The sequence below is a fragment of the Eschrichtius robustus genome, chromosome 3, assembly GCF_028021215.1.
Source record: "Eschrichtius robustus isolate mEscRob2 chromosome 3, mEscRob2.pri, whole genome shotgun sequence".
NCBI classification, from domain to species: Eukaryota; Metazoa; Chordata; class Mammalia; order Artiodactyla; family Eschrichtiidae; genus Eschrichtius; species Eschrichtius robustus.
This window is the reverse complement of record NC_090826.1, coordinates 155,457,843-155,483,340: the sequence shown is the minus strand read 5'-3', so window position 1 is coordinate 155,483,340 and position 25,498 is coordinate 155,457,843. Positions and strand designations below refer to the sequence as shown.

General features: G+C 49.4%; 1 protein-coding gene across 1 annotated transcript in view; it reads left to right on the top strand.

Moving 5' to 3' along the window:
* The first annotated feature begins 11,477 nt into the window (after positions 1 to 11,477).
* The window catches only part of PLEKHA6 (pleckstrin homology domain containing A6), a 118,449-nt gene continuing 104,428 nt past the window's right edge, over positions 11,478 to 25,498 (top strand). The window contains exon 1 of the mRNA XM_068541553.1: positions 11,478 to 11,533. The gene's annotated coding sequence lies outside the window, so the exon portion shown is untranslated. The remainder of the gene's footprint in view (positions 11,534 to 25,498) is intronic.

Sequence of the window (25,498 nt, the reverse complement as noted above, 5' to 3'; positions counted from 1 at the left end):
AGCTGGGTGCACCCTGGTACAGAATCACCCATCCAGAGTGGACACTCCTCCAGCCCAGGTAAGGATCTCATCTGTCCCTGCCTTTGCAATCCATGAGGAGCAATGGCTTGAGGTGGCTGTGGGAACCCCCTACCCTGACTTTGCTTCTGACTTTTCCTTTCTCCATGGACAGACTCAGCTGAGCATTTGGCCCACCGCGTGGGGGATTTTGCAGGAGGGTTGATGCTCACCTTGAGGTCTTTGCAAACTTCCAGCCCCATGACTAGTATCTGGGACTGACCTTTGAGGAGAAAGAGTTTACTCCTCTCTCATCCCCCTGCCCATTCAGAAAATCCCTTCCATCCTGAGAGCTCCCGAACTGGGCAGAACCCTAGCCCCCAGTGCGGTACCATAGAACTTTATGCCATGATGGAAATGTTCTCTTTCTGTGCTGCCCAGTACAGTCGCCATGAGCCACATGGGGTTACTGAGCAATTGAAATGTGATTAGTGTGACCTAGGAACTGAATTTTTTATTTAAATTAAATTAACTTTAAATAACCCCACATGACTAGCAGGGACTGCTTCACATTTAGGGGAACATGAAAGAAAAGGGGACAGGGCCAACATTAATTGTTTACTATGAAGAAGACTCCATTACTAGCCTTCAGGGACCTCCCAGCCTAGTGGGGAAGATAGGACCCCTCCAGGCAAAGATGATTTCATTCTAAATTGAAGAGGTGGAGACACCAAGAGTCAGAAGGCCTGGGGTACTTCAAGTGAACAATCCATCCTTCTCTTCGGGATGCCACTATAGACCAATAAGGGGAGGGGTGGGAGCGACAGCGTTGGAAACCCCCTACCCCTCTGGCTTTCCAGCCCTTCACCCAACCACACAGAGTCCCGGTCACCCATGGACACGCTGGGTCAAGGTGTTGACTTGCCCAGAGCCTACTTTCTTTTAGATTCGGAACTAGAATCATTGTGGTTCTAGAGCCAGAAGGGACTTCAGGGATCATGGAGTCTGACTCCTTCATTTTAAAGGTAGGGAAATGGAAGAGCAGAGAGCAAGTGCCTGGCTCAAGGCCACTCAGTTAATAAGCAAAGCAGCGTTGGGGTTAAATGCGTAAGTTCTAGAGACAGAGAGACCTGAGCTCAACTCTTGGCTCAACTTTCTATTAGTGTGGTCTTGAGCAAGTGGTTTAACTCTGGGACTCAGCTTCTTAATCCGTAAAATGGGGATAGGATTATGAATCTCAAAAGGTTGTAGCACAGATTAGGCAACAGAGTCACTGTCAACAGTGGTGACTGCTATTGTTATTGTCACTATTGTATTTTTGACTTGAAGTGAATTCCTGACCCCAGGGCTGGGGCTGTTTTCTTCTTCTGGGTTGGTGTTGGCTGTTTGCAGTTTGAGTGCTTCCAGCTCACCATGACCCTAGGTAAGGCTAGAGGATGCATGCAAGTCTGTGAGCCAATTCTTTCATTTTTGCCTGCAGCTAACTGGTTGTCCAAGGCTGGGAAGGGGTTAAGATGCCCCTGAAGCTTGCTGGGAGGGCAGCTGCCTTAGCGGGCACTCCGCCTGGACAGGAATATAAGCACTCTTGGTGTTGCCCGGGCAGAGAGGGCAGTGTGGAGGGAAGTTGCTGGAAACGGCAGGGGACATAATCCACGCTGGCCTCTTTCCCAGGCACATCACACTGGCAGGATTATTTATGGTTCTGACCCAGTGGGGATCCCTCTATTTGGGGAGGCTGCCAACCCACGCCCTTCTGAATGGGAACATCCTCGCACAGGGACAGAGGGGAACAAGTAGCATTTATGGGGCAGCACAGAGGAAAGAATGTGAGCTTTGGAGGCAGCAGACCAGACTCACATCCTGGCCCAGACACTTCCTGTGTGACCTTAAGCAAGTTGATTGACCTCTCTGGGTCTCAGTTTCCTCATCTGTAAAAATGTTTGGGCTGATGCCTATTGTATAATGTTGCTGTGCAGATTAAATATGCTAGTAGTGGTGAAATGTGTACCTTAGAGGAAGGAAGCTCTCACTAAGTGACAGCTGGTGTTATGATTTCTATGGACCAAGTCCTGAGAGGGAGGTGGGCCCGCTGGCTGCCCTGCTGCATTGAAGCAGCAGCAGCAAGTATGGAAATACATACCCTTGATACACAGGGGTGAGTGAAATGAGTGAACAAAAACTGGGCCCACCACTCTGTAGAGCCCAAGCCCTGCTTTCCAGCAGCTTGTACCCTAAGGCAGCTGATAACATGGCAGGAGAGATTCAGACCAGCAGTGAATAGCCGTATTTTATAAAACCTCGTACACAAGGTAAACGTTTGAACTGATCAGAAAAGTGGCAGTGATTGTTGAGAGAATCTGCACCTGTTTTGTAATGTGTCAGCCACAGGGCTTTTGCACCCGCAAAGGAACGATCTCTACCAGTACCCTGCCTGTCCCCACCTCTGACACTGGATTCTCTCGGGTTTCTCAGAAGACCCCTCCTCCTCTCCCTCGGGTTTGCCAGGGAGGCAGGACTCTGCCAGGGTGGCTGTCTTGGGAGGGTGGGCAGAGGTGGAGGCTAACAGCGTGCTCTTTGGAGAAGGAGGGGCTGTGTCTCTCTGGAGCTGTCCAGCGGGGGCTGCGCCCACCTGGAGGACTGCCTAGGCGCTTCCGAGCCAAGGTCAGATTCTTTGGCTACTCAGTCCTCTCTTGTTTTGCAAGTCAGTGATTCTCCATTCTGAGCATTTTCATGGATAAATTTTTTCAGAGATAGTATTAAGAAAAATATTTTTAAAGTCTCTTCATTTTTTCTGGGACTGATTTTCTGGTCCTTGGTGTCTTGTCCAGAAGCAGCAGAATCTGGAGGTAGTAACACTGGTCTGGGATTTGAAGACTCGAGTCCTGGTCTAATCTTGGGTGCTAATTATCCATAAGGTCTGGGGCAAGTGACCCACCCTTGGCTCCAGCTTCCGTTTCTGTGATATTAGCAGGGGTGATCCTGAGGACCCTTCCAGGGCAATCATCTATGCATTCACTGCTATATCCCTGGGGGCCAGCACAGGGCCTGGCACAGAGTAGATGCTCAATAAAAGTTTGTTGAATGAATGAGCAAAGCCTGCAAAGCAGTGATCTCTTTGGTCACTTTACTGCTCATTGATGGGGGATGTCTCCTCCACTGCCATCTTTCTTATTTGCTGGAAACACAGACTGATAGAAATAGTGGACGGAAAAGGGTGAAATTGTTGGTTTGAACACTGCGGGCTTATCTATGAATTTTCCTAGTTCTCCTGGCCCCCATCCTTCCAGAGTGCAGATTGGGCTTGTGGAAGAGAGGGTGATGTTGTGATCTTGCTTCCTCACAGGTTTGCCCAAGGGCTGGGAGATGGATTCCACCCAGGAAGGAGCTGTGTATTTCATCAAGTGAGTAAAATGGAGTTTCTTCCTGGTCTTGCTGTTGGTTCTACTTTTGTCCTTGTACCTGATGCCTCCTTGGGCAGGGAGATAGTTAAAGGGTCTTGCTGGAGGCCTTGCTGGGGTCTGTGAATGGCCAGGAGATGTCAAAGCTTCCAAGTGAGCACTGCAGATAAAGCCCAGGGTGTGTATGTGTGTGTGTGTGTGTGTGTGTGTGTGTATGTTCATCCAAGAGAGCCAGTGTCAGTCATGGGAATTTTTCTGAGATGGGGTGGGGTGGGGAGGGGTGAGTGGAGCTCTGGGCTGGGCAATGTGGGTGGGAGGGACAGAGTAGAAGAAAGAGGCTGTTCTAGACACTCAGGACAAAAGTTTAGAGGAAGGAGATGAAGCACGGTGTGTCATGAGAGGTGGGAAGTGGAACTGGTTAGAGGGAAGGTGTAAGCCGGGCAGGTCAGGTGGTGGCAAGGTGGACAACGTCACTCTTGCCCTCCTGGATGGGGGCATTTGCCATCCTGGGGGTGGTGGGTGTGTGTCTGGGCTCTGTGTTCCCCTCGGGGTTTGGTCAGAGCCCTCTGTTGGCTGGGGTAGCTCGTGTTCTCAGCAACTTAAGGTGCACCTGGGAAAGCTGCCTGGATGTAACCGTGGAAGCAGAAGGCAGCTCTTTGGGCTGGGGTGCTCCACATCTACCCAGCTGGACTTATTTCCCTCTGCCTTGGCCTGGGTCTCTCCACCCTCCAACCGGGCTGGGTCCTGGCTTTGTTCCCACGGGTGAGGCAGGCGTGCTCAGGCCTGCAGGGCTGGTGGAGAGCAGCTGCACAAACACTGGGGCCGGCAGAGGGAGCCCTCACCCAGCCAGCGAGGGAGAACCTCCTTCCCGCCCTCCCTTCCTCCTCGCCTTCCTTGTCTGTGCTATGAGAGGTCCTCTTTCCATCTCCCACCTCAAGACCAGTCAGCACTTACATCACCTCGGCTGTTAACCATATTCTTAAACAAAAACAACAACAAAAATGGACAAATTATCCATTTTGGAAGTTGTTTTGATATGACATGGCTCTTATAGCCTGGGCTTTTCCTGAAATTGAGCCAACTCCTTGCTTCAGTTAAGACTTACTTCTTTTCTCCTTGAAGATACCACCTTAGTATTCCTTTATGTATGCCTGGTTCTTGAGATCATTTATGAAGCACTTTCTTATTTATTTATTTATTTATTTATTTATTTATTTATTTATTTATTTATTTATTTATTTATTTATTTATTTATTTATGGCTGTGTTAGGTCTTTGTTGCTGCGTGCGGGCTTTCTCTAGCTGTGGTGAGCGGGGGCCACAGTTCGTTGCAGTACACGGGCTTCTCATTGTGGTGGCTTCTCTTGTTGCAGAGCACGGGCTCTAGGCGCGTGAGCTTCAGTAATTGTGGTTCAGTAGTTGTGGCACGCGGGCTTCAGTAGTTGTGGCTCGCAGGCTCTAGAGCTCAGGCTCAGTAGTTGTGGCGCATGGGCTTAGTTGCTCCGTGACATGTGGGATCTTCCTGGACCAGGGCTCAAACCCGTGTCCCCTGCACTGGCAGGCGGATTTTTAACCACTGCGCCACCGGGGAAGTCCCTTATGAAGCACTTTCACATGTATTTTTTTTTTGGCTGCATGTCATGCAGGATCTTAATTCCCCCACCAGGGATGGAACCCATGCCCCCTGCAGTGGAAGCACGGAGTCTTAACCACTGGACTGCCAGGAAGTCCTGAACTTTCACATGTATTACCTCATCTCATCAGTCTTTAAAAACTACTATGGTCTGGCCTTGCTCCCCTCACTGCCCTCATCTCCCACAACTGGGCAGCTGTGCTGACTTTCATCTTTCTTCTCCATCAGGCCAAACTCACTTTTACCTCAGGACCTTTGCATTTGCTGTTCCCTCTGCCTGGGTGCACTCTCCTTCTATTTTGTACATCTGGCTCCTACTTAACATTGAGCTCGTGTCATCTTCTCAGCGGACCTTTCCTGATGACCCTTCTGAAGTTCCCTCCTGCTCCTCCTTAGTCCCCCTTATTTTTCTTCATAGCACCTACCGCTACCTGAAAGGTTTTTGTTTATGTATTCCTTTACTTATTTTATTGTTGGTGTCTCCCACTGCTGTGTCAGCCCTGAGAGCAGATTCTGGCTATTTTGTGTTCTACTCTGTCCTGGAACCTTTCTGGCACAAGATAGGAACCCAATATTTGGTGCAATGAATGAATAAATGAAAAATGTTGGGAGATAAACAATAGAGGCATAATTAATTCCTCTCTACCAGCCCAGAGCATTCTCCTCAGCACCCCCAATTCACCCTTTCCAGTCCTGAACTCATTGCCTTCCCATCACCAACACCGGTTCCATCTTTGTCAGAAGTGCCACCAAAGCAGAACCTTCAGGCCCCTCCCCCATAGGTCCTGTCAATTTTCCTCCTAAATATCTCTCAACCCACCCACTTCTCATCATCCCCATGGCCACCACCCAAGTTCATGCCCACATGGGCTCTCACCTGGATCATTCTGCAGCTTTCCAACTCATCTTCCTGCCTCCAGGCCATATTGCTTGCAAGAGTGCTTTTTTCTTTCTTTTTCTCTCTTTCTTTTTTTCTTTCTTTTTCTCTTTCTTTCTTTCTTTCTTTCTTTCTTTCTTTCTTTCTTTCTTTCTTTCTTTCTTTCTTTCTTTCTTTCTTTCTTTCTTTCTTTCTTTCTCTTTCTTTTTCTCTCGCTCTTTATTTCTCTCTCTCTCCTCTCTCCCCCGCCCCCCATCTCCCTCTCTCTCTCTCTCTCTCTCTCTCTCTTTCTTTCTTTCATTTTGGCTGCACCAGGTGTTAGTTTCGGCATGCATGAGGGCTCTAGCTCCCTGACCAGGGATGAAACCCAGGCACCCTGCATCGGGAGCGCGAAGTCTTACCCACTGGACCACCAGGGAAATCCCAAGAGTGCTTTTTTCTACAATGCAAATTTGGTCATATCATTCTCCTTTAGACACCTTTCATGCTTCCCATCAGTTATAGGATAAAATCTAAATTCCTTACTCAGGCACTTGGAAGGGCTTTGTAATCTGGCTCCGGCCCCCCTTCTCCAGCCTCCCCTGACACCCCTTTTTGATAGACTAAATCGCTTGTGGTTCCCTTAACACACACCTCCATTCCATGCCCCCAGCCTTTCTTAGTGGAATCCCTCCTCTAATATGGCTTGTGTCCACCTGTGAACACTTGCTCTTCCTTCAAGACTCTGCTCATTGTGTCACTTGTTCAGGAGAGCCCACCTGTATTGTAATTGTTTGTTTACACATGTGTCATTTTCCCTAGATCAGTGGTTCACAAACTTAAGTGTGCATCAAAATCACCTGGAGGGCTTGTCAAAACAGATTGCTTGGCCTCAGCCATAGAGTTTCTGATTCAGAGGGTCTGAGACTTTGCATCTCTAACAGGTTCCCACGTTACGCTGCTGCTGCTGCTCTGGGGACCACACTTTGAGAACTACTGGTCTAGAATGAAAACTCATCAAGGGCAGAGGTGACATAAGGTAGCTGTTAGGTCCGGAAACATAGACAGTATGATTTCATTTTGTATTGTGATGAAATGTCAGCTATCCTATCATACATTCGCATCATTCCCAGATTTGGTGGCCACTCTGTACACCAGGAGCAGCTGTGGCCACTCTCAGAGCTGAGTGCTTTACTACATTTACAACTCATTCAATCCTCGAACGGCTTTATGAGGGAGGTACTGTCATCTCTAACTGTTTGAGAAAGTAAGGAAAAAACCGAAACTGAGTAAATACTTGTTCAATGTCATGAAGCTTATAGAAAGCAAAGCTGGGATTCAGCCTCACATCTGCCTGATTTCATAGGCTGGGCTCTTAGCATAATGCCACAGCTGCATCCAGCATCCTCGGTGCCTTGCTTGGACAAGGGGGGCATCAATAACCCCTGACTGAATGAGTGAGTGAGTGAATGAATGAATGATTCTGGCCCACTCTCCTTATTTTCACAGTTCCCTGCACAATCAATTCCTTACAAAGGTTTATGACATTCGGTTGGTGGGTGAGTTAGAAACTGAGGACCTCAGACATGGATCCCAAGAGGTAATAATAAAAGTCAGATATATAACTTGGGAAGCTGGTTTTCTCCTTCTTCTTCTTCTCCTTCTCCTTCTCCTCCTTCTCCTTCTCCTCCTTCTCCTTCTCCTTCTTGTGTGGTTGAGTCAAATTTCAATGAGCAAATACTGATATTTGCCTGGGATCAGACAAGTATGATAATTGTGTGTCGATAAACTCTTTCCTTCATAGTGCTTGGGAGGTGATTCTCATGTTTCCACAACTGATGTCATTGCTCAAGCCTGCCTGCAGTCTTAAAGGGGTCCTTTACCAGAAAGGGTGGTGCAGGAAGAAGAGAAAAAGCAAAGGGTTAAAATGTGGGTAAAACCCACTGCAAGCCTGTATGCATGTACCACATATGTCCACTAGAGGACACCAAAGCACACATGACTGGCCCCACTAAGGCCTCTAAAGGGTCGGCTCAGTGGTGACTCCTCAGGCTGATTGGGTGGGTCCTTCCAGAGCCGATAGGGCCATCTTGACCATCCTCTGCCACATCTCAACCACTAGGGGTCTGGTAGACTTCTTTCTGATGCTTAAAGATCTGGCTATGTAACACCCATCCCTGATTTTCTCTGGCCCCTGACTCCTTCCCCTGCTTCCTGCTAAAGCAGCCAGCTACGGAGCTTGCCAATTCTGTCTCCAAGAGTGCGTTTCTCTTCAGTTGGCAAAGAGAGTGATAAGGCAGGGACGCTTTCTGCAGAACCACACCCCTGATAACCCTTGTTCCCAATCTGGGCCCCACTGCTCCTCCCCACTGGTACGGTGCCCCCATGGGCCATGCCAGCCTGGCCTGGCACCTCCTCCATCTCAGGGAGTCCCACCCCGCCGCTGTCACTTCCTTGTTCTTGTCTGAATACTTCCTCCAAGAAGGGGCCAGAATGGGTTCTCTGCACCTCTGCCTCCGCTCAGTCGGGAGTGGCTCAGCGCTTTGCCAGGGTCTGTGGGGGCTAGGCGTGCAGGAGCCCAGGGCTCTGCCCCCAGGACTCGAGGGCTGGGTCACCGTGAGTCATCAATATAGACCCCAACCCGTAGGACCCGAAAGGAGGCAGTGTCCCAGGAAGTACGGTGGAGCTTCAAGAGCTGTCCTGTTGTCTCCAAAGGGCAGACAAGACAAAGGAGAGAGGTCCCAGGGCAGTAAATTTACTAATTAGTGACCCGACTGGCTCTGCTTTCAGAAAGGCAAATAATACCCCAGAACAGTAAAGCATGAGACAGATGAAGAGAAAGGTGGTGCATGGTATGTGGCTCAGGGCAGAGAAGCCCCATTTGCAGATGAGGAAAACTGAGGCTCAACAGTCAGGTAGCTTGTTCAAACTCCCTCAGCTGGTAGGGGATGGAGCTAGGGCTCAAACTCAGGTAGGTCCTGAAAGATAACTCATCATATGGGGCTCCTTTTTCTGCTCCTCAACTGGTACCTTCTTGCAGGAAGAGAGCCATCTGGACGTGGCCAGTGAGGAAAGGGCAGGGCATATTTGAGGGGTAACGAATCAATCAATTTAGTGGCCACCAAGACTGTGTGGTGAGGGGTGGCGATGACACTTGAAAGGCAGGGCGGACCCGACCCGGGTGTTTAGAGACTGTGAATCCCTGACTGAGAGTTTTGCACTTTCTTTTCCAAGCGCTGGAGGCCATGGATTCCAGAGCAGAGAATGGACAGAGTCATAGAGGCACTTTCTTTGGAATATTCTCCCTCACACCCCCTCCTCACACCCTCCCCACCTGAGTCTCTCAGATAAGTCTCGCTTCTCCTCTGCTGGGTTAACAGAAAGAAAATTTAGATTTGGCGAAGGTAAACTATTTTCTCAGCTTCACCTCACCCATCCTTGTTGGACCTCTAAGACTCTCCTGCTGCAGCATCTCCCCCGCCTCGCTCCCCAAAGCGAAGGCTCTGCTCCCACAGCCATCTTCCCTCGGCCTCTCATGCCCCCACAGCCACCGGCTCTCCCAGAAGCATCAACACTTCTGGCTCTGGCCTCTCGGAGGATCCAAGGGACTCGTCTTCAGCCCTTGCCCTCTGTCTGCCAGAGAGAAAACCCTTCCCGTAGGCCCGTCTGTCTGTCTCCTGCCCTTTCCAGCTGTCTGAAGATTTTGTGGGATGGAGGCTGGGGTCCTTGTCCCCTTTCCCACCTTCTCTGTCCCCTCCTGGATGCTGTACTCTCTTGCCCCAGGCTTACTTCACTCCATTGGCTCTTCGAGGCCAGAGATCCCCCAGAGCCCCATATCTTTGTCTGGCTGGGAGCCAGCTCTCCCCCGGCCTGTACTGGGCAGCCTTGCCAAGTCCTGGAGAGCTGGGGCAGGTGGGTTAGGCTTAATCGGTGCTGCCTGCACTGCGCCTGCCTCCAGGACTTCTCTGCCCCTTCAGCTGGGTTGAACTCAGCATCTCAGCGTGGTGGGGTGTGACCTAGGGATCCCCCTCCCCACTACAGCTGCAGGCAATTGCATGCTACTCTAACCTGGGATCCCCAGCTCCAGCCTGGCCTGCTCTAGGGTGGGAAGGGTGGTCATTCCAGTAGCTCTCTCTGGGGTGTGTGGGAGAGGGGTGTAGATCAGATCCCCTTAACACTCCCCTTCCCTCGCTCCTCCTGGACCCTAGGAGGAACTCTGTGCTCCTGCACCTTCCATAGTACATTCTTTTTAAAGATAAAGGCTTCAGTTGGTGAAAATGATGCTTACACTCAGATCACATTAAAAGAGACCCAGGGAGAAGGGAAATAGTTGTATTTAAGTGAAGAGAGGCTTATTTTTTAAAAATCAAGTTCATTCAAATAAACATTCAGGAAAGATCTAATAATCAGGTGGGTGGGTGCTGGCAGCTGCCCTTATCTAGCCCCTGCTTACTGAAATATTTCTTTGTTCAGAAGTGACCCCAGGAACTCACTGGGGTCTCCAGCTTCTGGGTCTCAGGGGCAGGTAGGACTGAGACCCGGTGAGCCTGCCTGGACGCTCCCGTGGGCATACTCCGTTTTCTTTCCATCTTTCTGATCCTGGCTGTGAAACTCAGTGTTTCTCCTGCACTTAGTTATTGTCACAGAGAATCTTTCCAGCATCCACAGAAATGTGAAGAGAAGGAAACTGAGGCAGAGAGAGAGAGGGGGCAGGGAGAAGGGAGAGAAGAAGGGAGAGAAAGAGATCTCTGAATGGCATGCGCTTTTCTACAGCAGAAACAGGGCTGAAATCCTATTATCTGAAGCCCTCCTTTCTGCCTCTGACCCTCAGTAATGCAAAACACAGGTACCCCCAGCATCCTTGCCCAAGGTCATTGGAGACCAATTTGGGCTGAGGACCTAGAAGGTCCTGACATCTTGTAACAGACTCCAGTCAGCTCCAAACATGATTTCTTTAAATTCGCTGTGTGGGGTGGGGGGATGTGAGGGCACTAGGCCTCTGGCCAAGGCCTCCTGACACCCAGAGACGTGCCCATCTCTTGGGCAGACAGCCGTGGAGACAAAAGACAACCACAGGCAGGCCTGGTGAGGCCCCAGATGCCAGCCCCCTGGGCAACTTCTGGCTCCCTGCGCTCTGGTGGGAGGACTGCAAAATGCAGCTTACACAGACGGTGGCGCAGATCCCCTTTGGGGGGCAGCCTCGTCGCAGTGGTGGAAGGCCGGGGAGGCTGTGCTGAGGTACTCTGTTCTCACTCAGGCAGGCAGCATGGGTGGTTAACAGCTTGTCGCTGGTGTGGATGGAGTTAAAGCTTTCTGGGGACTATTTACTCCTGATCCTAAGTGACAGCTCGGGGAGGGAGAGTCACGTGGCCCTGAAATCCCCTCGGGAGACGGTGGAGCATGCCCAGCTGCTTCTGCCTGGGAAAGACACTGGATTCTGCAGTCACCACAACAGCATCCTCTCCCTGCGCCAGGGACCTGCCAGCTGGAGAGATGACTGATTAGACCACATCAGATCCGAGCCCTGCTGCTCAGAAGGGGGCCCCAGGGGTGGGGAGGAGGACCCCAGCCGGCCTGAGCTGGGGGGAGGGGCGCCTGAGGGCTCGGAGAGTTGCAGCTTTTCAGCGCGGGGCTCACACCTCAGAAGCCGGTGAGTCTGTCTTGATGCACCATATAGATGAGGTGGGAGGAGGAAGGCTGGGCTCTGGTCAGGGCTGGCAGCCCGCCCGCCGCCGTGTGAGTCTGGGCTGCTGGCACTGCGGAGCCACTGCCTTCCGCATCCCTCATTCTTGGCAGTGATACTTAGGGATCATGGATGCTGAGAATGTTAATTATAGCCCTCTCTGTGCCCCCACCCCCACCTCCAGAACCCCCAGTGAGGGATAATGTTGTCTGAATTTATCACATTTGAACCGCATCTCCTGGGTGAGGCCAGCTTTGGGGCTGCCAGCTTCCTAGGGTTCAGCTGGGGCCCCCAGCCTGGCTAGAGCAAAGAGGCCAGCCCCACCCTGCTTCTAATCTTGCCAGAACAGTGAGTTTAAGGCCAGCAGGAAGGAGAGATGGGGGTGTGGTCTGGGGGTCAGGCTCAGGTCAGCCCCAGGGACCCACCTCCTCAGTGTGGGAGGGGTCAGGGTGTGTCTTTTATGGGTCAGAGGTTGGGGCTTGGGGCTGCTGAGGCTCTTGAATTCCTAGGAGGCGTCTGACCTCTGGGGTCTCGGGTTTAGCCGGGAGCACCTGAGGAGCTGGAGCCGGATATGTGAGCATGGGGGGATGGGGGCATGGGTTTATAACGGTAGGGCCAGGCGGCAGCTAGCAGAGCCTAGGGCTTATTGTGTGAGGCTCTGGGCAAAGGTTGAGGAAGTGGCAGGGTGGGGTGTTGAGAGGTAGGGTGGGGGCGCTGAGGGGGAGAGTTAGACGGGAACGGTGGAGGGAGAAGAAGGGAGGAGAGGCTATAGGCACCTCCATAGGGGAGATGCTCCTTGCAACCACAGGCAAGCGCGGAAGGGAAGAGAGGGGGCTGGAACCTGGGAGGGTCAGGGATGGCAGAGCCAGGAACGAGGGAGCCAGCCCTAGGGCGCAGGGCTGGGGCGGTCTGAGCGACTGGGGGGAAGGTGGTGGGATGAGGACGGACTCAGAGTCAAAGGAGGTCACGGCCTTCAAGGCTTGGCAGCACCTCCCCAATCCCTATAGGCCCCTGGCCCACAGTCTGGCTCCCCTGAGGGCCTCCTGCACGTGGGGGTGGGAGCCCTGGTTGGACTGTCTCTGCCTGAGCCTGCTGTCCAGACGGCCATAGGGACATCGCAGGCACCTGCCCTACGAATCCCTTGAATTCTGGCTTCCAGGCTCCTCTGCAGGAGCACGGAGCTTGGGGGATCCTGTGGGCTCCCACCTCAGAGGGCAGGAGATGAGCAGATTCCGCTGGCGCTGGTGGAGCGCAGGTGGGAGGGAGGCCCCACAGAGGCCCAGCCTCTCCCCCCGCACAGGCGCACAGGCGAGGCCTCCCTGGAGGAGCCAGACAGCGGCCCGAGGCTGGAGCCATCTCCAGGTGGGGCGGCCGAGGGGCGAGCCTGGCACTGCCGTGGTGCTTGCCTGACAGAAAACAAGCGCTCTCTGTGTCCTCACCAGGGCACAGAGTGCTAGGCTGCAGATACGAATTATTAAAAGTCCTTGGCTTTCCAATCAGCGGCGAGGTGCTAAATGTGTTAGCGCGGCTGTGTAATTAATCCTGGCTGCGGCTGCACAGGCTCGAGACAATGGGGGCCTTTTTTTTTTTTTTCTTTTGCCGGGTTTGGCTTTTTTTCCTTCTTCACAGGAAGGTGATGGTGCAGGACGCATTACACAGATAATTACTTTTAACGTGTCTGCCTGGATTATTGAGTTGGATTCTTCCTGCTCGGTGGAAATGAAGTAATTACCGAGGAAGTCAGTGAACAGGCAGCCGCGTGGCCTGGGCTGACACCCGGCCTGATGGGCCTGCGCCCGTTTCCTCTGTCTTCCTCCCTGGCCTGCTGTGGGTCCCCTGAGGCCTTGGCACTGAGCCTGTGGGCCCCCCAGAGGAGGGTCAGGAGGAGGGAGCTTGCAGCGGGGCGTCGGGGAGAGCTTGCTGAGCAGCGGGGGCTGCGGCCATAGCAGTGGGTCCTGGCTTTGAGAGGTTTCCCACGGTGTGCTGAGCTCTGGGCTGAGGTGCTTGGACATCAGTGCATTAGTGAGATGACTTTGGCAGGCCAGTCTCCAACCAGTTAAAAAAAAGCCCACATATTTAGTGAGGAAAGAACACACTTTGGGAAACATTTAAAATAAACAGGAAGCGCGTTGAGGATAGGCTGAGTGGGACCCTTTCCTTGGCAATCACTCAGTCCAGGTGAGCTCCTGCTCTGCGCCCACAGCTCCAGATGCCCTCCAAGCCCAGACCAGCCCTCTGTGGCCTCCCTGAGGGGAACACCATCCTCGCCTGGATAATTCCAGCGACGGGGAGTTCATTACCTCACCAGGCTGCCTGCTCCAAGGTTAGAACATTCTATACGGAATCAAAATCTGCCCGCTTCTGTGTTCTGCCCTTTGGTTTTGATTCTTTGAAGCAGCACAGAGCAAGTCAGCTCTCTTTCCCACAGTGATAAAGATGGTTTTCTTCATATTTAAAATAGTGGATAATAGCCTTTGGATGTAATGTATTTTATGTAATCATATTTGTATCGGACATTTAGGTGGTTGCCCTTATTTTCCTTTTACAAATAACACAACATGATCATTTTTGTGCATGAGGCTTTTCCTGTATTTTGGATTATTTCCTTAGAATAAATCCCAAGACATAGAATTAATGTGATGGAGGGTATACATTTAAAAAATTACTATTCTGTGAGTATGAAAGTAGTACATAGTCATTAAAAATGTAGAAAAACCCATAAAGAAAAGATTAAATTATGTGTAATTCTCTCAGAGATTTAGTGTATAATTTTAACATTTTGGTGTATGTATGTTTTTATGAATTCATACACAGACATATGACTATATTTATTATCAAAATACTGTTAAAATTTTGGAACAAGTATATATTTTTTTCACTTAAATAAAAAGCATTTTTCCACGTCATTAAGTATTCTTTTACAACATCATTTTTAAGTGACTGGTATTTCATTATATACCTATTCTATTTATTTGTTTGTTTAATTGGCCCCTATGTTAAACTATGTGTTTCCAGTTTGTCATTTTTATAAACAATGCTACAATGAACATATAAATATCTGAATCTTTACACGTATCAATGATTTTTTTCCTTAGGTTACATTTCCAGACGTGGAATTCCTACGTTTTAAAATATTTTGACATATTTTGCCACTTCCTTGTTCGAAAGTACTAATTTCCATTCCCAGCAGCTGCGTATAAGAATGCCTTTTTTTGCATGAGCATCAACATTGACAGTTATAAATTTTTCACTGCTTTAATTCATTGTTTCTTCATTGTGTTAATCCATTTGTTTGATTAGTAGTGAGTTTTAAAATTTTAAAAAGAGGTTTTAAAGTATGAAGGGCCCATCTGTTGTCATTTGTTTGTTCAAGTCTTTGCCTTTTTTTAAAAAACAATTTAGTGCAGTTGTCAAGATCGCAGTTATGGGGCCAAACTCAGGTTGAATCTGGGCTCTGCCACTTACCAGGGATATGAGCTTGACTGTGATTTAATCTCGCTGTGCCTCAGTTTCTCCATCTGTAAAATGAAGATAATAATGTACCTTATCTCATAGACTTCTTGTGAAGATAAATGAGGTCACATATGTAAACCACATAGAATCATGCTGAGCAGAGTAAGTGATTAATGTGTTTGTTATTATCTTACTATTGTTGATTTGCATGAGAAACATATATATCTGAAGCCAGTATCATGATTCCCCTCCCCCCAAATCCCCCAAGTCTCCGTGTTTGAGGCTAGATGCCTCCAGTGACCACCACCCCCTTCCTCATGCTCTCCTGGTACTTCACCCCAGGTTTGGTCTCACCAGCACAGAGCATAGTGAGACAGCCACTCCCCATTCCCAGGGTAATCCCCTGGAATGTCACACTCTGTAGCTTCTTCTAGCAGGTGCCTGGACAAGGGAGTTTGGCTCCTCTGGTGTCTTGTGGCTCCCCTTCTCCAGCTGCCCAGTCCCCCTGCCCAACCCTTCACACGCTGCCAGGTGCACATCCTCTCTTGATCCCTCAAACCTACCCAGACTGTTCCCCATTCCTTTGAGCCTTCTTTGCACTTTCCAAAGTAGCACTAGCTGATCTGATAAACTAATTCTGGTCCATGTGTTAATAAGAGAGAGTCAGTGCACTGCCTGCTGGGGTGTAGAGAGAACGCCCAGCTGGAATTTGAAGACATGGATTCAAATCCTGGTCCAAATTAGCAACTGTATGATTTGTAGCAAATTGCTTAATCTCGCTGAGCTTTTGTTTCTTGGTCTGAAAAATGGGGTTAGTATCACTACCTGCTTACGTAGTTATTAGCTAGATGAGTAATACATATGAAAGTGATTTGTAAACTGCAAATAATTACACAAATGTCAGTTATTATTAGACATGGTATTTGAACAATGTATATCAGAAGGCAATGCTTTAATTCAAAGGTCAGACAGGTGCCGAGGTGGGTTAGTAGGAAATATGTTTAGGGCAGATGGTATCCAGGGTGACTGTCAAATCCTCCCAGGTCATTTAGTCTCTGTAAAGGGTTGGTCCTTATTGTGTGAATCCAGGATATAGGGCTGGGCAAGTCAACACTGATCTGACAAACATGGATGGATGCTGAGGCTTTCCTCCTGCAGGGCTTGGGAACCCCCTCCGTGCGGGAGGTGAGGTCCCTCCCTAGCTCTGACATCACCACGTCCACTCAGTCTGGCTCATCATTACCTGAGAACCCGAGTCTATAATTGCAGGTGCCAATTTGCTTTTAATTAGCCTAATGCTTGCAATTAGCTTGTTAAATTCAACCTGGCCTCTGGTGGTGAGGTCATTTTTCTGATTTTGCTTGGTTCCTGGGTCCTCATTAGCATCAATGGGCTATCCACAGACTGCAGGCCAGCCCGCTTGCCTCACCTGAAAGTGCAGCTGCCTAGCTGGGGAATTGAAGAGGTCATAGCAGGGAAGGAAAATCTGCTTTTGGTTAGGAGGGATGGTGGGGTGGGAAGGTGGGGTGGGAGTGTCCTAATGGAAGTGTAGTTAGCCTTGTTGGAATCACAAGTGAGGTCCAGAACCCAGGTTCCTTCATTCTAATCCAATGTTCTTCCGCTTCTGAGCCTCAGTTTCCCCATCTCTAAAATGGGAGTAATAATTCCTGCCCTGCCTGCATCACTGAGGTTCAAATGAGTTAATGTAGGAAGTGGGTGTGAATGTAAAGCAACATGAAATTGCTTTATCACATCAAATGTGGAAGTTCTTTAGAATTAGACAAATGGTCCCAGTGTCCCTGGACACTAGTTCCTGGTCACTTCTCATGATGTCCCATAATTCCTGATTCCATTGTCTTCTTATCTTGTTCACTCTCCCCCAAACCATGGGTGATTTGAAGGCAGTGGCACATATCAGGTGCTCGATAAGTGTTGGTTGGATATATAAAGATTTGGAGGGGAAGGAGTTTGGCCCAAGGAATAGACAATGGGGAAACAGTCATGAGAAAGCCTTTGATGGCATTGGTGGGGGGCATTTATTTCCTGTCCTCCTCAGGCATACCCCCCCACTCCACTACACTGGGCTGTTTCAAGGCAAGAGATAGTCTTATTTGTTTTTGCCTTTGTGATGTTCCACACAGAGCCAGGCACATAGCAGTTGTTTGATAACTGCTTTTTGACTGACTGAATGAATGAATGAGACAGGGTAATGTGGTAGAGAGAGCATGGAATTAAGACAGATGAACAGGACTTGGAATCCCAGCCCCATTACTTTCTTTTGGCAAACGTTTACTGTATGCTCATTATGGACCAGGTACTAGGTTGTGAAAATGAATTTTTAAATTCACAGTCTAGTAAGGGAGCAGATGTGTGTGCAGATGATTGTCCTGTATATGATAGAGACATATGCTGCATTTGTTGGTGGCCAAGAAAGAGAGCAATAGAGTCTCCCTGGAGAGTCAGGAAAGGATTCCTGAGGAAGGGCCTGAAGCTGGGTCTCATCAGTTTGGGAAAGTTGCTTAACATCCTTGAGTCTCAGTTTCCTAAGCTATTGTGTGAGGAGACTAAAACCTCGTTTATGGAGGTAAGGATGAAATGAAATAATGTGAATAAAACATCTGGCACCAAATAATCTTTTAATAAATGTTAAAAATGTTTTCTTGAAGCCGGGTTGGGTACTTGGAGGAGGTACACTAGCCAGGGGCTCAAGGAATTTCAGAAGCTGATTTGTACAGCTTCATTTTAGCTCTGCAAGTTAATACCTGTGTGACCTTGAACCGGTTCCTTAGCTTCTCCAAGTCTCAGTTGCTATGTCTACCAAGTGGGGATAACAAGTTTGTTACCTGGATCGATGGAGAGACTTCAGGCAAGGTACCTGGAACATGCTTGGCACATAGTAAGTACTAGAAAATAGTAGCTCTTCCTTGTTATTATTACCAGCATATATCATGGAGAGACTACGTCTGCACGCTGACACACACATGTTGCATGCATGCTGACTCCCGGATATGCTCAGAAAGGGAGGAGGGTGAGGGGGCCCAGGGTTAGGCTGGGTGATAGCCATTTGCTGCTCATTCTGAGAAACCTTCCTCAAGGTGAGGTGACCAGAATTCTGCTGTGAAGTTTGGAGGCTACCAGGCTTGAGCGACAGAATTGGGTAGGTTGGTTATAGCTCTTGCCCCCAGCTGGGGGAGGCTGTCTCATGGGAAACTAAGAAGTAGCCCCCTACAGCAGGAACTTAATTCCCTCAGGCATGTAGGCCCCTCAGTCTGGGCCATTCCTGCAGGCAACATCCTAGTGGCTCTGTCGCCCGCCTGGTCCCCGACCTTCCTAAGCAAGGCAGCCTGGCGGCCATGCTGGGTTGCCATGGTAACTGGCAGCCTCCCAGCTGGGTTGCCCTGGTAACCAGTTAGCTAGTATGGGGGGAGGGGGATGGTGAGCTAGGGAGAATCAGCCTCAAAAGAGGCAGAGAAGGACAAGGGTGGGACCAAGAGGAAGAGAAATCCCAGATGCCCCCAGCATAGCCTTCTTATCTCTCCCTCGTGGGACTGGGAAAGCCAGAGAAAGGCAGGTAGGAAAGGATGTTGTGTTGTTTCCTGCCATGTGTATATGTGTATTTTGTGGTATGAGTCATCTTGGGCAATGCAGGACGTTTGGAAGATTTGATAGGGCAGCGCAGGAGCTCTCTCAGGCCGTGACAAAGGCAGCGAGGTCCAGAGAGGGAGCCATGGACTGTCCAAACCTAGGTCTCCATCCTGGTCACCCCACCCCCGGACAACTTAACTTGTTTGAACTCCAGTTTCCTCATCTGTAAAATGTTAACACAGGCCTTCAGGGACATTGTTTGGGACAGTGCCTGGCACTGTCAATGATGGTTCCCCCCTCACCTTCCTCGCTGATTTTCTATTCATTGGATGCTTTCCAGCCTGTGAACAGCTTGTATTGGAGGCCCACCCTAGTCCGAGCCCAGCACAATGGGGGGAGGGGGTGGGAGGGTTGGAATTCTTGAGAACCCAGAGACCTGGCTCTCAGCCTCAAGGAGTTTACCATCCCAATCTTCTGAGGGCAGGAAGCAAGTTCATACAGGTGGGAACATTTGCAAGAAAATTTTCAAAGTAGGACCTAATCGAAATTTTTGACTGCCACCAGCAGAAGAACATTTTTCATCACAACCCAGCAAACACGTGTGCGATACCCTTACTGTGTGTGGTGCATGCTTCGTGTTATATTTGAGTCTAGTCTGGTCTATTTGTTTTAAAAAAAGATATCTTGAACCTTCGGCTGGATTTCATACCCACTTTTGGGTCACTGCCTTCAGTTTGAGAAACACTGGGAGAGAATCCTAACTAAAGCTCCTCAGGCATGTATAGGACCTCGGGCTTCTCCCACCTTCCATGTGTGAGGTTGTCTGGTTGGATCCTTACAATTGCAATCCGCGAGGTAACTGAGGCTCAGAGATCATATGACCTGCCCAGGGTCGCAGATCAGAGGTCATACGATTGGCCCAGGGTCGCAGAGGCAAGGCTTGAAAGGGGGTCTTTGTGCTGAATCTGTTGCCCATTTTCATTCTTGCTGCAAGAGGAATTGGAGGATTCCTCTACAAACAGAGAAACCAGGCTCTAAAGATCCCAAATGAGGGCCTAGAGCTGAGCCTAGGCCTCCGTCCCTCTTGTCTGCTAGATGCCGAGGGTGCTGTGAAAGATGAGGCCGAGCCTGAAGCGGTCTGGGTGCTCCCTCTGAGTCTGTGAGGGAGAAGGGGCGAGGAGGGCGGTGGGCCTGGCTGCACTGAAGCCGCCCCTCACGAGCTTTCCTGGGCGCTGAGCCTGCGTCAGGGTCCTGGGGCTGCCTACAGGCCCAGGCTCCTGGGAGATTTTCTGATAGGAAAGCCTTAAGCGAGGCCCAGGAAAAGCCAGTTTTTAATTGTCCATCTCCAGCGTGACGAAGGAAGTAATAGCAGGAGGCCGCTCAGGTAAGGCCTTGACCACAGAGTAGGCTCAGGTCGGGGAGCGCTTAGTACCCAGAGGTGAGGAGTGTTGAACCCCAGGAGCACGGCCCCGGGGAAAGGCTGCCCCTGTGAATACCTGTGACAGATTCAAGATCAGGCCCAGAGTAAGAATCAGAGTGTGTGGAGGAGTTCACAGGGCGCAGTTCCGTTTTCAGCTGTGCTGTGAGAACGTGCCCGTCTTTCCGTGTCCCAGGACCTGTGTCTCCCGTCCTGGAGACGGGCCAGTCCCCCTCTTCCGGCGTGGACTCTGCCCTTTGCAAACAGCAGAGCAAGGTGCTCACATCTGAGGCGCTTCGTTTCCGTTTGGGTGTGTTCCCTTTGCAGCGTCTATGCAGCCCCTCCTGCACAGGCTGCCTGGTGTTGAACGGAGGCCTGGGGAGCAGTGGTGGGGCTGCAGCTGTGGGAGGAGAGGGCCGGCTTCAAGCCTCTGTCCTGGTCCTCTAGGCTTCATGCTGTCTGACTCGGTGGCCAATGTGATGAGCATCCACGACCCCGACCCCTTGTGGCCAGGCTGCTGGATACAGGGCCTTGGGCCAGGGCAGTGGGTATGTGACTAGGAATTCTGCTGGGGCTCAAGCGGGGGTGTGTTTGTTTCTTTCTGAGGCTGGGTGAATAGAGGCTGAGAGATGGTGGGTTTCCAGTCAGGAGAACTGATGCCTTGGGATCATACAAGGAGCCTGTGTGCAGTGCTTGAAGATGAACTGATTCACGTGGGAGTTGGATGGACATGTGTCTTGTAAGATGAACTGATTCACGTGGGAGCTGGATGGACATGTGTCTTGTAAGATGAACTGATTCACGTGGGAGCTGGATGGACATGTGTCTTGTAAGATGAACTGATCCACGTGGGAGCTGGATGGACATGTGTCTTGTAGGGACCCCTTATCTCTGCATCCGTATATTCTATGTATGCCCAGTATGCTCTATACTAGCTTGTCCAGGGCGACTTGATTACCCCTTTTTACTTATGAAGAATCTAATATTTCTGAGATGATGGGCCACTCATCCAAGACCACGTTGAGATGTGGAGGAGGAATCAGAATTGGGATTTATGGTTTTCTGCCCCTCATGTGACCCAAGTTTGAATGCATGCATATTAGCCAGAGATAGTGAGATAATGGAGGTGGGAGTGAGGGGAGGGAAGATGTGATTATTTTCCCCTACTTTGTTATGACACCCCCAACAGTCACGGCTCATTTTCGGCCTCTCAGAGCTGCCCCGCTGGCCTTCCCCAGGTGCCCAGACCCTGTGTCCTGGGAGGGGCAGGAGGTAGATGCTGCTTCCTCTGGAGGAGTGAGGATGTGTGCATGTGTTACTTACAGGTTCATGTGCATGTAGGAAGGGGCTGTCAGCTGCTGGCAGCCCTTCAGACCATGTGGAAAGAAAGTCACAGAGATGCTGAGGAGAAGGCTTGAAGGCGGAGCTGAGCCGCAGGGGGAATCAGGGACCATATGCGGTGCTGGTCCTTACAGCCCCCTTGGCCCACACAGAGCTGGAGGAGGGCATTATCTAACCAGGCAGCAGCTCCTCCAGGAGCCATAGCATCCTTTAGCAGTGCGGGCCTTCTCTGAATCCAGAAACCAATGTCCTCATTTAAACCAACTTAACCCTCTGGTGGCAGCTGGCAGGGCGGGCTTAGCTCCTTCTCTTCTTTCCCCTGTACTCCACTCCCAGGTGTTTCTGCCCTTCCCCAACATCCCCATCATTGTAGTTACTTTCCGTGTGTGTGTGTGTGTGTGTGTGTGTGTGTGTGTGTAAATGTGAGTGTGGAGAGAGATGGGGGAAGTTGGGTGAGCTTACTTTTCCTAATGCCTCTGATCCCACTATTAAGGTCAAGTGATTCATCCCAGAAAGGAGGGTTTGTGTAGGGAACCTGCCGCAGGGGCAGGGAGCAGGGCATGGGGTGGGAGAAGAGGGAACAGGAGGGGTCATGGTTGATGCTGCTGTCCTGTTCAGGGTGACGCTTGTCACACCAGCCACGTCCGTCAGCTCTCTAGGACTTGTGCTGTGGGTGAGGCTATACCCAGGGCAGCATGCACATGGGTTCTGAGGGGGACCAAGATGTAGATCCCACAGACCTGCCTCATGGCAGCAGATCCCAGATGTGAAGAAAGTAGGCAGAAGAGGGAGAAACTGAGACCTCCGGCACAGGGGCGATGGGGAGTGTGGAGAAGGTTCCCAGTGGAGGGAAGCCTTGACGGGAGTGGGGCCGAGGTCTGAGAAAGGAAGCCTGGATCGGCATGGACAGGGCCAGGCTCAGATACGTGTTGATGGGCTGCCTCTGGTCAGCTGTTCTGGAGGCGGAGTGGCAGAGTGTGGCGACTTAGAGAGTGTCTAGACCCCAGAAAGGACTTTCTTGAATCTAAACGGAAAACATCCTGATCGGGCCCAGCATCTTCCAAATCTGGTGTTGTCAGAACCAAGGCCAAGCCATCAACACTTGTGTACTTATTAAGTTATATTTTCAAAAGTGTCCTTGAAACAGCCAGTTGGAAATAGAAGTTGCTCTGAAATATTTTCTTTCACTTATGTCTTTCTGATAAATTTGTATTTCCCCACAGTAATTAGCATAGTGTCTTGAAATAGTAGGTGCTTGATACATACCTTCCCCCACTTTCCCTGGGCATTATCCTTGGGATGGGGCAACATGCAAGAGAGTAAGATATGAAGATGCTCTCAGCCCAGGTCCTTTTGTGGGCTGAGATTTCAGGTGATTTCTCTTCCTTCTGGTTTAGAGCCAGTTATTGGCTGAAGGATTTGCAGGGTGGAGTTTGAGCGTATTTCATCCATCCTTCTCTGCCTTTCCTCTTGGAGACGTGGCTTCATCACTCACTTCTGGGGTACTTGGATAATGTAGATAAGGTGCTGGCCCAAAGTATAATTTGGGTTAGGAAACACTGACCTCTTTCATACTTTTTATGATGACTCTCTATATTCTTAATTATCTCTTTGAGAAGGAGTGAGCTATTTTCAGCCAGTTTAGAGGAGTTTATCACTCCCAAAAGAACCTCCTGAGATGGTAACAGGTCAGGGGAAGGAGGTGTCAGCAGGAGCTCGTTTGCATATTTGCCATAATCCTTCCTTTGGCTCAGTTTACAGGCATCCTAGGCAAGTTGTAGTCTGGGCATAGCTGTCACTTTCTCTCCATCACATACACCAGAATCTGTGGGCAAGTCTGGGCTAAATGTAGCTCATTATAAACGCTGTGCTCGGATGTCAGAGCCTGTTTTTCCAGATGGAGGGACCAAGACAGGAGAGGGACCTAGAGTCTCAGGCTTGGAAGCAACCTTTCATTTGGTCCAAACTTCCTCCAAATAGCAGCACCCCAGACTTGTGATCAGCCAGCACCGCTTGAACCCCCAGTGACTAGGAGCACTGCTCTGTGAAGCAGCTTTTTCTACTGTTGGACAGCTTCAACTCACATCCTTCCTTGATGCTGAACTCAAACTTTTCTTCTCTACCATCCACCCTTTGGTTCTAGTTCAGCATCCTGGCCATCCTGATCATTCTTTTCTGAGCTCACTTGTTTGTCATCATTTCAAGAGTCAGACCAGTGTTAAGAGACAATATGACACAGTGGGAAAACATAAGCTCCAGGATTCATCTGCCTGAGTTTGCACCTGGCTTCACACTCATCAGCTCTGTGACCCTGGTTATAATCCTAACCTCTCCGAGCCTCAGTTCATCCATCTGTAAAATGTGGATAATGATGGTACTTACCTCATAGGGTTGTTGAGAGGACTAAATGAATTAACACATGTAAAAGGCTTAGAACAGGGCCTGGCAGCTACAGGCCACTCCGTGCATGGTAGCTTTTTATCTTCTCTTAAAATAAATTGTCTAGAATTGAACACAGTATTCCAGATGTGGTCTGTTCAGCGGGACTCTGATGCCCTCTGCTTGACCATCTCTTTCTATTTTATCAGACTCAGTTTGCAAATCACCAGTGTTTAAATTGGGCTCATTGGGCTGAAATCCTCAGGTTATTTTCCCGTGGACCGCTGTTAGGTTTAGATCTCCCCTCTTCTACATAAAAGATGTGATCTGCTTTAGAGGGAAGGCCAGTGTCAAGGGGAGCCCAGAGCGTCCCTTCACATTTGTTCCATACACACATGAACCCTCATTGATGCAGTCTGGTCATTTTTATAATGCTACTCTATATCTGGTGTTCTATTTGGAAAATACCTTGACCCACACTGGTCTGAAATAAAGTCCCCACCCCACCCCCACCATGGGTCTTTTCTCTCTCAGTGGGTCTCTTTCACTCTTCTCTGCTCATCTGATGCAGACTTGCTTTTCAAGTGAGCTGAGCTGAGCAAGTACTGTTGGAACTTCCTAACCTCCAAATTCAGCTCCTCCACTTCTCAGGGTTCCCGGGCTATAGGGGAAGGGACACAGATGCCCCAAACGTATTCAGAGTGCCTGGTTTCACAGGTAAACCTTTGAGACCCTGTAAATCCTTACTCTTTATAGGCCAGCTGCCTCTACATCATCTGGGAGCTTGTTAGAAATACAGAATCTCAGGCCTCACTCCTGACCTACACAATCAGAATCTGAATTTAACAAGATCCCCTAGGAGTTTCATATGCAGTTAAAATTTGAGAGGTACTGGTCTACATTATTCAACTTGGGGTAGGAATGAGGGTGAGGTGGGGAGAATTCTGTCTTCCAAGATCTTGAAATCAGTCTTACTGACGAGGCTTCTAGGGACAGGCATAAAACTATTTCCAGAGTATTTGGTCATTAACTGTCTACATGCCCTGTTTGCTTCTTGGACTGCCAATAATAGGGTTTTTATAAAACACTCATGCATTTTAAAAAATATATAGATTGTATTTGTGTTTCCCCATTTTATTAGTAACAAGCTGTTGAGCATATTTCAAAGCTTTGAATTATATGTACAATTGGAATCTTTTAAATGATAAGTGTAGGGTTTTACATTTATGATATATTGCGTTGGCCAAAAGGTTCATTCAGTTTTTTCCGTAAGATGGCTCTAGTAGCACTTAGTTGTCTCTAACTTCAATTTGTTAGATTGTATGTGACAGCTGTCATATCAGCGTGCATTTAAAAAAAGACATCAAAATTGGTGAATTTTTGTGTAGCCATTTTAATATTGAAGATGGAAAGAAAAAAAGCAACATTTTTGGCATGTTATGCTTTATTATTTCAAGAAAGGTAGAAACGCAACTGAAACGCAAAAAAAAGATTTGTGCGGTGTATGGAGAAGGTGCTGTGACTGATCAAACGTGTCAAAAGTGGTTTGCGAAGCTTTGTGCTGGAGATTTCTCACATGATGATGTTCCACAGGCAGGTAGACCAGTTGAAGTTGATAGAGATCAAATCAAGACATTAATTGAGAACAATCAATGTTATACCGTGTGGGAGATAGCTGACATACTCAAAATATCCAAATCAAGCATTGAAAATCATTTGCACCAGCTTGGTTATGTTCATCTCTTTGGTGTTTGGGT